At 44.3% G+C, this 15,765-nt stretch overlaps 1 long non-coding RNA gene across 1 annotated transcript in view; it reads left to right on the top strand.

Moving 5' to 3' along the window:
- The window catches only part of LOC135557548 (uncharacterized), an 89,341-nt gene extending 74,431 nt beyond the window's left edge, over positions 1-14,910 (top strand). Inside the window, exons 4-5 of the long non-coding RNA XR_010458229.1 lie at positions 3,157-3,386; positions 14,070-14,910. This is a non-coding gene — a long non-coding RNA (uncharacterized LOC135557548). The remainder of the gene's footprint in view (positions 1-3,156; positions 3,387-14,069) is intronic.
- The last annotated feature ends 855 nt before the right edge of the window (positions 14,911-15,765 follow it).

The following is a 15,765-nucleotide window of genomic DNA, read 5'->3' as shown; positions in this document are numbered from 1 at the left end:
GGGTTCTTGAAATTTAACATCCAGTCAAAATCTTTCCGCTGAGAGCCAGCAGACCATTCAAACCGTTTTTTGCAATACAAAAATTCTCCAGATTTCTTGACAGCGACGTGATTTTGGAGGTATGGCAACGTAAGACGACTGTAAGAAAAACTCCTGCTCAGTAACATTTACATGAAGATTTGGCATTGTACTTCTGGGAGACTTGGCAGTTTAGGATCCTAAATGAAACCCATCGCCCCTCCCTTCTCAGATTTACTGAACTACCTTTCATAGAAACCATGTTTGTCACTTATAGCTGGGAGCATAGAATACGGCTGTATAATGTTGCAATGTAATGATATATAGAAACAGTGATTGCACTCTAATTCAATTGGGCGGTAATCAAATTGCAATAATGGCCTTTATTTGGGACCCCAATTTATCGTTTGCCCAGATCATTAAACAATTTTCTCTTTAAAACCACTTTAAATATGCACTGACAAACACACACGCGCACGCTCGCACGCACGCACACACACACACACACACACACACACACACACACACACACACACACACACACACACACACACACACACACACACACACACACACACACACACACACACACAGACAGTGTTATGGTAAATGATAGGAAGACCCAGCTGGTGGAGTTGGTGGCAGCAGTGGAAGGAGGACTCTTGTGAGTAAACACAAAGATCCCGGGGCTTGTTCCTCTGTACGGGTGAAGGCAGTCATGTGACATTTACACACTTATCTAAGATTAATGGATGTTGTGATTTACCCCAGATGTACTCAGCTTTACTGTACGTACAGATTTCAAACTGTTCACCCGAACTTTGTTGGGGTACTTGCTATATTTGAACTCTATAGTTAAAGTTGAACCAAATCCGACGGAAGCTTTCCTAACCTAGAAGAATGTTTGGCGCTCAGGATTCCTCCGGCTATGAAGGATCCTCATAGTGCCATTGTCACTGTCGTCATGCATGACGGGCCATGTTGCATGATATCTGCCCTAGGATTTCTACATGGGTAAACCTTTCTCTCTCTGGAACACGGCGCCACTACGAGGAGCGATCAGGCACGACTGATTCCCCAGCTTTCTTAAGAGGATGTAACGTTACAGTGCAGCTGAGAGGGCCCCATCGTTCCTGCCTCCATGACTTCCACTTAGACGCCAACAGCCCCAAATAACCCGATGTCAGAGGCCCCTGGCTAGGAGCACGGCAGGCAGGCAGACAACCGGAGGGAGCACTGGTTTAAAATTAGTGGGCGGCCCAGTGTAATGTTGTCTGCTCCAACTGAACAGCTTCCTTCCCTCCAGCCACAGACAGTGATAGTTAAGAAGTTGCTCGCTTTGATATCCATGAAGAGGAGGGTTGCTGCCACACTGCCCATCTTTTTCATAAGTACTTTTTTTTTACAAAAAATAAATAACTAAAAATAAAAGGGACCTGGAGAGAGAGAAATGAGGCAGAAGAGAACATCTGGTTGACATACTGTACAGCAGACCGTATAGACAATGAGGTCAGGAAGAAATGGATTAAGGACCAGCTCACCTCTACAGCAGCTTGGTTTTTTGGACTGAAGTACTGTTCATCAGTGTGGTGGAGGAGAGAAGTACCAGTATCGTTATTAGGTGTGTTGTTGCCTGACTGGTTAATCTGTATTAACACTGCTGATTCAGTACCTTGTCATAGAGTAGTAGCCTTACGTGCAAACACCTTAACACTCTCATAAGCTTTTACATTCACACACACACTCTCGCTCACGTATACAATATAACCATTAGGCAATGTAATCAACAAGCAGAAGAGTGTATCATTCAGCAGACATTCACAGTTGAACATGATACAGTAATCACAGGTACAATTATACTCACACACACTTTTGTATAATCCTACACATAGACACACAGGGAGAAAACAGCAGAACCAACTTGCCGCACTGCTTGGCCACCACATGTGGACAGCCCAGTGCCGATTGGCTGGTTTACTGTCACCGGCTGATAGCCAAGCTCTAATGGAAAAGATACAACGCAGCCAAAGAATTTCATTCATTTTTGTGATAGAGTTATATGTTCAGCCTTGAACAACTGGGAGATAATGTTTGGACTCGTTATAATTCCTAGTGTGTTTAAACAGGCAGCACAGAATGCAAACAAAAGCAGATGAAATTTGAAAAGTATTATCAATATTGCAGATAGCGGATGCCCTTTCCAATCAGAGAAGGCATATCTCTCACGGAAAATATATGGTTGAATAGTTCATTCGTTTCTATTAGCCTGTTGTATGTTTCTCTTTCCCTCATATATATTTATGCAGAATTGATGAAAAGGCCAAACAAACTGCCATTAGATACCCCCTTAATTCACTAAACCGGCCGTCTAAAGGTAGCCGGGTACATTTAAAAGGCATTCGTTTACTGTGACTGATATTTCTCTGAGCTCTTTCCAAAGGGCCATTTCTCACGTGCCTTTGCCACAGTCCAGCACTTTTGTAGCACTGTGTGTGTGTGCGCATGTGTGTGTGTGTGTGTGTGCGCGCGTGTGTGTGTGTGTGCGCATGTGTGTATGTGTGTGTGTGTGCGCGTGTGTGTGTGTGTGTGTGTGTGTGTGTGTGTGTGTGTGTGTCTGTGCGAGTGTGTGTGTATGCCTGTATGTGATAGGGTGCAGTGCACTGCACGCTACTGCATGTATTCTTCAGGTATCTTAATAGCTAGCTGCTGGAGCAAAATAATTGTCTTTTTCCAGCCAGTGGGGCTAAAGTCATACAACATAATGAAATGTATAAAAATGAGGGGGAAATGGCAGACAGCAGGCATGCTAAATCAAATGTAGAGAGATCTGAATAATTTAGTGTATATGAAGGCTAGTGTAGGCGCAAATGGAAGTATGGTGAAGTGTCTAAGTATCGTTTATGTTGGCACCAGTATGTGTTAATGTGCACTCATATATCTATGGATAGGAAACACAATACACAATGAAAATAGGGGAAGGGACTGTGTGCCTGGCTGTGTTCTAGCGGGCCGGTGCTTCGGTAACAAGTGAATCCAGCCAGACTACTACTAAATGTCCTCAGACAGTGATCGGTTGATTTAAGCTCTGGTGTGATGGAGAGGAGATGAATGTCAGCGATTCCTTTTTTTAAACCACAGATTCATCACCTGGCATTGAGGGTAATGAGCGAGGCGTGGAGGTGAACACATTAAACCAAGCCGACTTTGCCCAGCCCAGCCAGGAGGGATGATAGAGACGGTACAGGAACAGAGGGGTAGCGGCCAGGACCAAACCAGACCCTCTCCACATCCCTTCCAACTCCTCCATGGTGGCCCCACACCTGTCCAACACTGGGAGGCGATTTTACACAACAACAACACTAGAACAGGTAAAGAGGACAACGATACGTATTCTCTATCACACACGCACACACAAACACACTGACAGTTCTTGCTAGCTGTGTCTCGCCGAAAGGCATGTTTCTGACCTAAGAAGCTGGGACCCTAATGGAGACACAGTTTTATTGTCAGTGAAACAATTTGCCAGTATCTGCAGCGAGCTGCCTGCAGCTGGTGATATAGTGGAGCCAGCAAGTAGTCAAGGCTGACATATACCATCCACTAGTGACAGGAGCGCCGGTCGGAGCACACACTCACACAGGCAGACACACTCACACAGGAGCAACACCCAGTGCACACTACTCACATGCACAAGTGCAGTTCAAACATACTGTCTCAAATGTGCACATTAACACTGGAGTGTGTGCACACACCCGCACACACATATAGGTCGTGGAGATGATTATGGAAATATTTGATTAAACATATCAACAGAATGCCAGGAGTTCCATTATAGTGAGGGGAACATTCCACTTGTAAAAGCAGTATATATCAGGCCATAACTCTCCCATCTGCTGCACAGTTCTGCAGAGTGACACAGCAGGCCCTACACTGGCCCGACCAAGTACACTGCATGAATCACTGCCACCACTCGGATTGATAAGGAGAGACATAAGGATGTTGGTTCTAATTGTAGGAAAATGCTCATTGGGTTAACATGTCTCGCTTCACCGAATGGCCAACTGTGTATTACAGGGCTATAGACTAAGTCAGCCAAGATAGAGACATCCACAGTGCAACGATCCATAATGGTAGTTGATTATGGGATTCTTCTCTTAGGAGTCGTCGTAGATTGGCGGTGCATAGTTGTCACTCCTGCACTTCCTCCCTGGGTGTTCCCTCTATGTGGTCCAGAGCAGAGAAGTTAGATTAGAGGAAAATAAGTGGGCACATAAAGAGAGGAAAGTCTGTCCAAGAAGTATTAGTTCTCTTTTTAATTTTTAGCAAGATGAGGAACCGGGAATGTAAATGAAAGAATCGGTTCTCATCCAGCTAATAGTAATCCATAATCCAGCCAACGTGTCTTAACCACAATGTGGTTGGTCTGATTAACTTTAATGCCTTCCCTCTCAATTTATTGAAATGTTGGAATGAACACATTTGGCTTGGAACCAAAGACTTCTTCTCTTTAAAATGTGAGGGGCACACAAAGTGACTCGGGCTGTGAAATTGAGAGTGGTAAAGGAGAGAAGGAAGTTGAGAGAGAGGAGGAAAGAGAGGGCATAGGGAAAGAGAGGGAGGAAGAAGGTGTTGGAGAAAAGAGAAACAAAATCATATTTGACATGATTTTGGTCCATGCAGGACAGCATGAAGATTTACATTTTTCAGCAACACTTCAAATGAATTTCTGTAATGATCCCAAAACCTTGAAAAGGCAAATCCAATCAAACAATATCTAGTGGGCTTAATTTTCTTTGCTGGGAAATGACCTCCTTTGTCAAAGGGTGAGTCGGGGAGAATGTGGGTTGCGATAGTCATACAAATGAAGGGGACAATTTGGTCTAGTTAAAGCTATTATCCCTACAAGTGTGTGAGGGGAGCTGCTGTAGCTTTAACACTTTGGAGCTTTGATATGACTCATTGTAAATGATGCTCCAGAAGGTCAATTGCAGAGTTCAAAATGGCCGTTGATGGAGGGAGGAGGATAAATGTGTCATGTTTCCCCCCCCCTCAGATGCTCTGCGGCGTTTATTTAAAAAACGAATCCCGACAGGCCTGTTCTTTTTTGACTGGCGCAGTCAACATAACACTCTGGCCCATTTTTTTCTCGAGAAGCATGATTTCTTTGCCCATTGTTTTTACTCCTTTTTTACCTTGAACCATTTGAAAGGTAATCATGCATGATTACAGGGATTAGGACATGAGTGGACGAGCAGCAATGCTCCACTGACCTTTTGTTACTCATTACTGGACGTTCAAAAAAGTGTCTTGCTAAATCTTAAGGGAATGCTCAGCTCAGTGACCGTGATCTGTTATTGTCTGTCTGTACCATTTCACATTTCACAGTGGCAGGCACAGTGGCAGGCACCGAGTGATACTCCTCATACTTCGCTGAGGAGGAGGATGATGAAGAGGATAAGAGTGTGGGTTAAGTGTTTGGCTGCGGTAATTGCGTCACCGGGGGGGGGGCAAGTCTCGTACGTTTGGCCTCTGGGCCCTGCAGGTGTGTCAGCCCCCTCTCCTCCTCTCCTCTTTTCTCCTCCTACTCTCCTCCTCTCCTCATCATGCCGACACATTACAGTCATTAGGAGAGTCTCTGCCTCGCTTACAGCACAGCAGCAAGACACGCACACACGCACAGACACACACACACACACACACACACACACACACACACACACACACACACACACACACACATGCAGGATATGTGCCAAACTAGCATTAATTTAATCACTACATTAAAATAGGGCACTATTTTTATATACTGTGATGTGCGCTATATACAGACCCTGGGAAACGCAATAAATCCAGATACCCAGTTAAGTGCCGGCTTTGTAGAACAGCACTTTATATTTGTATTTTATATATGAATATTGACTGACTGACTGTCTGCCAGCATGCACCCCCATCTAAAAAAAAATGGTCTCTCCCACAATTAATGTGGTGCACCTGTGATGCTCGATAAAGACTGCCGCACTGTGCACAGGTGTGGAACATTAATTCTGGGGGTGTTCCTTGAAAAGACAACCCCCCCCCCACTCAGCAACCATGCCACCCCACTTCCACCCCACCCTTGGAAAAAAGGCAAATAAAAAAGAAACCAACCCACCACTTCTGTTCATTCAGTGATCTGTGTGCAAAAGTATGTAAATGACTGTGCTGCATACTAATCAATCCTGTCCTTCACACAGATTGAAGGGGAAGGCAAAAAGCTGGATTGAGGAATGTGCTGGAGACAGACAAACAAACAGACAGACAGACAGACAGACAGACAGACAGACAGGGCAAAGGTGGATAGGGATGCCAGGGAACCTCTCTGGTGCTGAGGGGTACGACCCCTTTCATCACACTGAAACATGGACACCTGAGTCTAAAGCGACACAGACAGAGAGATTTGGGCTGGAAGTCTTTGACACAATGAACAGAAAGAGACCGAGATACGGTACATTCGGAAAGTATTCAGACCCCTTGACTTTTTCCACAGTTTGTTTCGTTACAGCCTTGTTCTAAAATGGATAAAATATATTTTTTGCCTCATCCATCTACACACAATACCACATACTGACAAAGGAACATTTTTAGAAATTTTAGCAACTTTATAAAAATAAAAAAACCAGCAATACCTTATTTACATAAGTATTCAGACGCTTTGCTATGCGATTCGTTATTGAGCTCAGGTGCATTTCCATTGATCATCCTTGAGATGTTTCTACAACTTTATTGGAGTCCACCTGTGGTAAATTCAATTGATTGGACTTGATTTGGAAAGGCACACACCTGTCTATATAAGGTCCCACAGTTGACAGTGTATGACAGAGCAAAACCAAGCCATGAGATTGATGGAATTGCCCGTAGAGCACAGTGTCGAGGCACAGATCTGGAGAAGGATTCCAAAAAATGTCTGCAGCATTGAAAGTCCCAAGAACACAATGTCCTCCATCATTCTTAAATGGAAGAAGTTTGGAACCACCAAGACCCTTCGTAGTGCTGGCCACCCGGCCAAACTGAGCAATCGGGGAGAAGGGCCTTGGCCAGGGAGGTGACCAAGAAACTGATGGTCACTCTGAAAGCGCTCCAGAGTTCCTCTGTGTAGATGGGAGAACTTTCCAGAAGAACAACCATCTCTGCAGCACTCCACCAATCAGGCCTCTGAATATCTCTGAATGTCCTTGAGTGGCCCAGCTAGAGCCCGGACTTGGAACCGAATCTCTGGAGAAACCTGAAAATAGCTGTGCAGCGTCGCCCCCCATCCAACCTGACAGAGCTTGAAAGGATCTGCAGAGAAGAATGTGAGAAACTCCCAAATACAGAGTTTCCAAGCTTGTAGCGTCATACCCAAGAAGACTCGAGGCTGTAATCGTTGCCAAAGTTGCTTCAACAAAGTACTAAGTAAAGGGTCTGAAATCTTACGTTTTTTCAATGGAGTATTGTGTGTAGATTGATGAGGGGGAAAAAATATAGAAATCTATTTTAGAATAATGTTGTAGCGTAACAAAATGTGGAAAAATTCAAGGGGTCTGAATACTTTCCGAATGCACTGTACAGTATGGCAGAGGTTAGGAGACAAAAATGTATTGATTAATCAAGGGATATGACTGATACGTGTACATTATACTGATGTTGCTGGTAAGGATCTCCCTTGACTGACATACAGGCGCGTTGTGTAGGTCAGCAGCTATCCAACACTGTACTGGAAATCACTGCTATGTGCGGAATACTCAGAAAACCACAGAGGATGGCATTCCATACCAGTTTCAATCAAGTGTATATTTCACATGAATGATCCCAACACAAGCATAACGACAGTGTTGAGGTGATAGGCTCTACATCTGTAGTCAAAGCTCTATCCACGAGACCAACCTAAATGCATACCCACTACAGTATTGACAGAACGTGCAAGATGCTTTAGATAACTATGTGTGTGTGCCCAAGCCAAAATACAACAAACTTGCTCTATAACTTCTCAAGGCCTTCTCTGGGAGCATCTGCAGTGTAAAAACAAAATGATAATACAAGACTAACTGATTAATAATTAAACAATTACTGCCATGAATCAATAACTTCTGCACGTATTTTTCATCAGCACATTGGTACAATAAACAAATAATCAGTATTACCAATTCAAATATGCATGTGAAAAAAAAAACATTCTAATCTGTATATTTGGATAAAAAATTAAACAGTCTTCAAAAAGTCACCCTATGGTGCCACATAAATATCACAGTATTTTCTGATAAATGTGTTATGTGGTTTAAAGTGTGTTATGTGGTTTACAGTATGTGGTTTACAGTACATTTGGATGGATTTACTGGCCGTTTGTGCCTGTGCAAAGTTGGACTCACTTTCATTGCTATCTGGAACTTTTTGCTTCTTTCTGATCATACTGTAGCTTCACTGGCTAAAGTAGTTGTATCTATTACAGTACCTTCTATAATTGATTGGTTGTGTGTTTGTGGTGACTAGATAAAACTCTAGATCATCTTTACTCCGCACACAGAAATGCATACAAGGCCCTCCCTCAACCTCCATTTGGCAAATCTGACCATAACTCTATCCTCCTGCTTCCTGCTAACAAGCAAAATCTCAAACAGGAAGTACCAGTGACGCACTCAATAAGGACAGTGGTCCGATGAAGTGGATGCTAAGCTACAGGACTGTTTCGCTAGCACAGACTGGAATATGTTCCGGGATTCGTCCGATGACATTGGGGAGTTTACCACATCGGTCACTGTTTTATAAGCAAGATAATGGTGCCGGAGGAGATGGCTGCCATTTTACTATCCCCTAACCAATTGTGCTGTTGTTTTGTGTTTTTTGCAACTTATTTTGTACATAATGTTTCTGCCACTGTGTCGTATGACCAAAAATAGCTTCTAGATATCAGGACAGCGATTACTCAGCCCGTACTGGAGGAATACTTTTTCTTCAACGAATCGGACAGGAAGGATTTACTTCAGACGCCCGACAAGGCCATCTTCCCTGTAATTCGCAGGAGGGAGAGACGGAGATATCTTTGACGAAGGTCTGGGTGCCTTGTAAGGCGAGTGTATAATCTCCCTTTACCATCGGTCCTATTAGCCAACGTTCAATCAATTGAAAATAACTAACTACTAACTACGATCACGTATATCCTACCAATGGGACATTAAAAATGGTAATATCTTATGTTTCACCGAGTTGTGGCTGAACGGCGACATGAAAAACATACAGCTGGCGGGTTTTACGCTTTTTCGTCAGGATAGAACAGCGGCTTCTGGTAAAACAAGGGGTAGCGCTATGTGAATATTTGTAAACAATAGCTGGTGCACAAAATCTAAGGAAGTCTCTAGGTTTTGCTCGCCTGAGGTAGAGTATCGCATGATAAGCTGTAGACCACATTATTTACCAAGAGAGTTTTCATCTATATTCTTCGTATCTATCTATTTACCACCACAAACTGATGCCGGCACCTAATGAGCTGTGTACAGCTATAAGCAAACAGGAAAACGCTCATCCAGAGGTGGCACTCCTACTGGCCGGGGACTTTAATGCAGAGAAACTTAAATCCGTTTTACCTCATTTCTATCAGCATGTTAAATGTGCAACCAGAGGGGAAAAAACTCTAGACCACCTTTACTCCACACTCAGAGACTCATACAAGCTCTCCCTTGTCCTCCATTTGGCAAATCTGACAATAAGTCTATCCTCATGATTCCTGCTTACAAGCAAAAACTATAGCAGGAAGCACCAGTGACTAGGTCAATAAAAAAGTGGTCAGATGAAGCAGATGCTACGCTACAGGACTGTTTCGCTAGCACAGACTTGAAAGTATTCCAGGATTATTCCGATGGCATTGAGGAGTACATCACATCAGTCACTGGCTTCATCAATAAGTGTGATAACGTCGTCCCCAGAATGACCGTACGTACAGCACATACCCCAATCGGAAGCCATGTATTACAGGCAACATCCACACTGAGCTAAAGGGTAGAGCTGCCACTTTCAAAGAGCGGGGACTCTAACCCGTAAGCTTATACGAAATCCCGCTATGCTCTCCGACAAACCATCAAACAGCGGTCAATACAGGACTAAGATTGAATCGTACAACATTGGCTCCAACGCTCGTCGGTTGTGGCAGGGCTTGCAAACTATTACAGACCACAAAGGGAAGCACAGCCGCGAGCTGCCCAGTGACACAAGCCTACCAGACAAGCTAAATTACTTCTATGCTCGCTTCATTGCAAGTAACACTGAAACATGCATGAGAACATCAGCTGTTCCGGACGACTGTGTCATCATGCTCTCCGCAGCCGATGTGTGTTAGACCTTTAAACAGGTCAACATTCACAAGGCCGCAGGGCCAGACGGGTTACCAGGAGGTGTACTGACCAACTGGCAAGTGTCTTCACTTACATTTTCAACCTGTCCCTGTCTGAGTCTGTAATACCAACATGTTTCAAGCAGACCACCATAGTCCCTGTGCCCAAGAACACTAAGGTAACCTGCCTAAATAACTACCGACCCCTCACATTCACATCTGTAGACAATGAAGTACTTTGAAAGGCTGGTCATGGCTCACATCAACATCATTATCCCAGAAACCCTAGACCTACTCCAATTTCCATACTGCCCCAACAGATCCACAGATGATGCAATCTCTATTGCACTCCACACTTCCTTTTCCCACCTGGACAAAAGGAACACCTATGTGAGAATGCTATTCACTGACTACAGCTCAGCGTTCAACACCATAAAGTAGTGCCTTCAAAGCTCATCACTAAGCTATAGACCCTGGGACTAAACACGTCCCTCTGCAACTGGATCCTGGACTTTTTGACGGGCCATCCCCAGGTGGTAAGGGTAGGTATGCTGATCCTCAACCGAGGGGCCCCTCAGGGGTGCGTGCTCAGGCACCTCCTGTACTCAAAGCAAATCAAATCAAATGTATTTATATTGCCCTTCGTACATCAGCTGATATCTCAAAGTGCTGCACAGAAACCCAGCCTAAAACCCCAAACAGCAAGCAATGCAGGTGTTGAAGCACGTTGGCTAGGAAAAACTCCCTAGAAAGGCCAAACCAAGGAAGAAACCTAGAGAGGAACCAGGCTATGAGGGGTGACCAGTCCTTTTCTGGCTGTGCCGGGTGGAGATTATAACAGAACATGGCCAAGATGTTCAAATGTTCATAAATGACCAGCATGGTCAAATAATAGGTCTGGGACAGGTAGCACGTCCGGTGAACAGGTCAGGATTCCATAGCTGCAGGCAGAACAGTTGAAACTGGAGCAGCAGCACAGCCAGGTGGACTGGGGACAGCAAGGAGTCATCATGCCAGGTAGTCCTAAGGCATGGTCCTAGGGCTCAGGTCCTCCGAGAGAGAGAAAGAAAGAGAGAAAGAGAAGATTAGAGAGAGCATACTTAAATTCACACAGGACACCGGATAAGACAGGAGAAGTACTCCAGATATAACAAACTGACCCTTGTCCCCCCGACACATAAACTACTGCAGCATAAATACTGGAGACTGAGACAGGAGGGGTCAGGAGACACTGTGGCCCCATCCGATGATACCCTCAGACAGGGCCAAACAGGAAGGATATAACCCCTCCCACTCTGCCAAAGCACTGCCCCCACACCACAAGAGGGATATCTTCAACCACCAACTTACCATCCTGAGACAAGGCCGAGTATAGCCCACAAAGATCTCCGCCACGGCACAACCCAAGGGGGGGCAACCCAGACAGGAAGATCACATCAGTGACTCAACCCACTCAAGTGACGCACCCCTTCTAGGGACGCATGAATGAGCACCAGTAAGCCGGTGACCCGGCCCCTGTAATAGGGTTAGAGGCAAAGAATCCCAGTGGAAAGAGGGGAACCGGCCAGGCAGAGACACCAATGGCGGTTCGTTGCTCCAGAGCCTTTCCGTTCACCTTCACACTCCTGGGCCAGACTACACATGCTTCATCTGAAGAGATGAGTCTTCATTAAAGACTTAAAGGTTGAGACCGAGTTTGCGTCTCTCACATGGGAAGGCAGACCATTCCATAAAAATTGAGCTGTATAGGAGAAAACCCTGCCTCCAACCTTTTGCTTAGAAATTCTAGGGACAATTAGGAGGCCTGCGTCTTGTGACCGTAGCGTACGTGTAGGTATGTACGGCAGGACCAAATCAGAGAGATAGGTGGGAGCAAGCCCATGTAATGCTTTGTAGGTTAGCAGTAAAACCTTGAAATCAGCCCTCGACTTGACAGGAAGCCAGTGTAGGGAGGCTAGCACTGGAGTAATATGATCAAATTTTTTGGTTCTAGTCAGGATTCTAGCAGCCATATTTAGCACTAACTGAAGTTTATTTTGTGCTTTATCCGGGTAGTCGGAAAGTAGAGCATTGCAGTAGTCTAACCTAGAAGTAACAAAAGCATGGATTAATTTTTCTGCATAATTTTTGGACGTAAAGTTTCTGATTTTTGCAATGTTACGTAGATGTCCTTGAAACAGTCTTGATATGATGTGTTCGTTGATATGTTCGTCATGTTCATTGATATGTTCGTTGATATGTTCGTCAAAAAAGAGATGAGGGTCCAGAGTAATGCCGAGGTCCTTCACAGTTTTATTTGAGACGACTGTACAACCATTAAGATTCATTGTCAGATTCAACAGAAGATCTCTTTCTTTCTTGGGACCTAGAACAAGCATCTCTGTTTTGTCTGAGTTTAAAAGTAGAACATTTGCAGCCATCCACTTCCTTATGTCTGATACACAGGCTTCTAGCGAGGGCAATTTTGGGGCTTCACCATGTTTCATTGAAATGTACAGCTGTGTGTCATCCGCATAGCAGTGAAAGTTAACATTATGTTTTTATGTACTACCTGTTCACTCATGACTGCATGGCCAGGCACAACTCCAAAACCATCATCAATTTTGCCGATGACACAACAGTGTTAATACCCCCTTGCCTGATCACCGACAACGATGAGACAGCCTATAGGGAGGAGGTCAGAGACCTGGCTGTGCGGTGCCAGGACAACAACCTCTCCCTGAACGTGAACAAGACAAAAGAGATGATTGTGGACTACAGGAAAAGGAGGACCGAGAACGCCCCAATTCTCATCGACAGGATTGTCGTGGAACAGGTTGAGAGCTTCAAGTTCCTTGGTGTCCACATCATCAGCAAACTATCATGGTCCAAACACACCAAGACAGTCATGAATAGGGCACGACAATACATATTCCCCCTCAGGAGACTGCAAAGATTTGGCATGGGTCCCCAGATCCTCAAAAGGTTCTGCAGCTGCACCATCGAGAGAATCCGGACTGGTTGCATCACTGCCTGGTATGGCAGCAGAGGGTAGTGCGTACGGCCCAGTAAATCACTGGGGCCAAGCTACCTGCCATTCAGGACCTCTATACCAGGCTGTGTCAGGGGAAGGCTGGTTCTCTCCACACGGTAAGCGGTATCAGAGTGCCGAGACTAGGTCCAAAGGGCTTCTTAACAGCTTCTACCCCTAAGCCATAGGACTCCTGAACAGCTAATCAAAGGGCTACCCAGACCCCTCTTTTACGCTTCTGCTATTCTCTGTTTATTATCTATGCATAGTCACTTTAACTCTACTTACATGTACATATTACCTCAATTACCTCGACTAACCGGTGACCCCGCACATTGAACTCTGTATCGTAGCCCCTGTATATAGCCTCGCTATTGTTATTTTACTGCTGCTGTTTAATTCTTTGTTACTTATATTTCCTGTTTTTTAATTAATTATCTTTACCTTTTACTTTAAACTTATTTTTATTTAAACTGCATTGTTGGTTAAGGGCTTGTAAGTTAGCATTTCACTATAAGATGTGACAAATACAATTTGATTTGATAACTAAGTGCATCGACAACATCATCCCCACACTGACCGTACATACAGTTGAAGTCAGAGGTTTACATACACCTTATCCAAATAAGAATCAAAGTCAACCAAACTCAGGAGTTTGAAGAAATTTGGCTTGTCACCCAAAACCCTGACAATCTTTTACAGATGCACAATCCGAGAGCATGCTATCGGGCTGTATCACAGCCTGGTACAGCAACTGCACTGCCCTCAACCACAAGGCTCTCCAGAGGGTGGTGCGGTCTTCACAACGCACCACTTGGGGCAAACTACCTGCCCTACATGACACATACAGCACCCGATGCCAGAGGAAGGCCCAAAAGATCATCAAGGACATTAACCACCCAAGCCACTGCCTGTTCACACCGCTACCATCCAGAAGGCAAGGTCAGTACAGGTGCATCAAAGCTGAGACCGAGGGACTGAAAAACAGCCTCTATCTCAAGGCCATCAGACTGCTAAACAGCAATCACTAACTCAGAGAGGCTGCTGCCTACAATGAGACCCAATCACTGGACACTTTAATACATGGATCACTAGTCACTTTATACAATGCACTCTGAATAATGGCACTTTAATAATGTTGACATATATTACATTACTCATATCACATGTACAGTATATACTGTATTTTATCCCATCTACTGCACCTTGCCTATGCTGCTTGGCCATCACTCATCCATATACTTACATGTACACATTCTCATTCACCCCTTTAGATTTGTGTGTATTAGGTAGTTGTTGGGGAATTGTTTGACTACTTGTTAGATATTACTACACTGTCGGAACTAGAAGCACAAGCATTTCGCTACACTCGCATTAACATCTGCTAACCATGTGTATGTGACAAATACGATTTGATTTTATTACCTCACACCCTGCACATCGACTCAGTACTGGTACCCCATACATATAGCCAAGTTATCCTCACTCATTGTGTATTTATTCCTTGTGTTATTATTTTTTATATATCTCTCTCTGCATTGTTGGGAAGGGCCCGTAAGTAAGCGTTTCACCTCTTATTTACGAAGCATGTGACAAATAAAATGTGATTTTGATTTGATCTATGTTTTTAAGATCCGCTGATCTTCCATTTCTTTTGTGCGTTTTTTGATATTGTGTGATGACCTGGATAGTGTTTACGGTTGTGTTTTATTCAGTTGTTTGTGTCAATACGACAGTTCCATTTTTCATCTTGGGCTCAATGACAAACTCCCCCCCCCCCCCCACACACACACACACACACACACACACACTGGTGCCATTGCAGAAATGGCTGATGCCACTGCAGTAACTGTTGAGACTGAGTTCAAGGATAAAAGCATAAACAAATCTCTGATAAGAAATATGACATGGACATCAGCATGCAAAATAAGCTCAAACCTGCGAGCAGAGGCAGCCAGATTAATGATAAATTATGAGGACTCGCCTTGTTTATGGCAGTACTTTTTCCTCTCTGCACCTGCTCATATTCTTCTGGCCTGCAGCTCCACTCTTTTCTATTTTTTTTCTATTTTTCTCTCATCTCTTTTTTTGGATTCTTGCTTTTAAATGGGCTAAATTCTACGGTAACTGTGCTAAAACCAGTGGGACTCCCTGTGAAACAGCCCATGTATGATAAAGCTGATTTGAGGGTGTGTATTATCGGTATCTTCTAAACATATCTTGCTATCAGTGAGAGAGGGGGAGGGGAGGGGAGGGGAGGGGAGGGGAGGGGAGGGGAGGGGAGGGGGAGGGGAGGGGAGGCCTTTTGGATGCAACACTAATAATACACCACTGAGCGTCAACAAAATGCTTAATTTTAATATTAATTACATATATCTCCACACAACAAGGAAATAAT

Source organism: Oncorhynchus masou, chromosome 1, assembly GCF_036934945.1.
Source record: "Oncorhynchus masou masou isolate Uvic2021 chromosome 1, UVic_Omas_1.1, whole genome shotgun sequence".
Classification (NCBI taxonomy): domain Eukaryota; kingdom Metazoa; phylum Chordata; class Actinopteri; order Salmoniformes; family Salmonidae; genus Oncorhynchus; species Oncorhynchus masou.
Note: the sequence above shows the minus strand (reverse complement) of the source record. Positions and strands in the feature narration are given on the sequence as shown.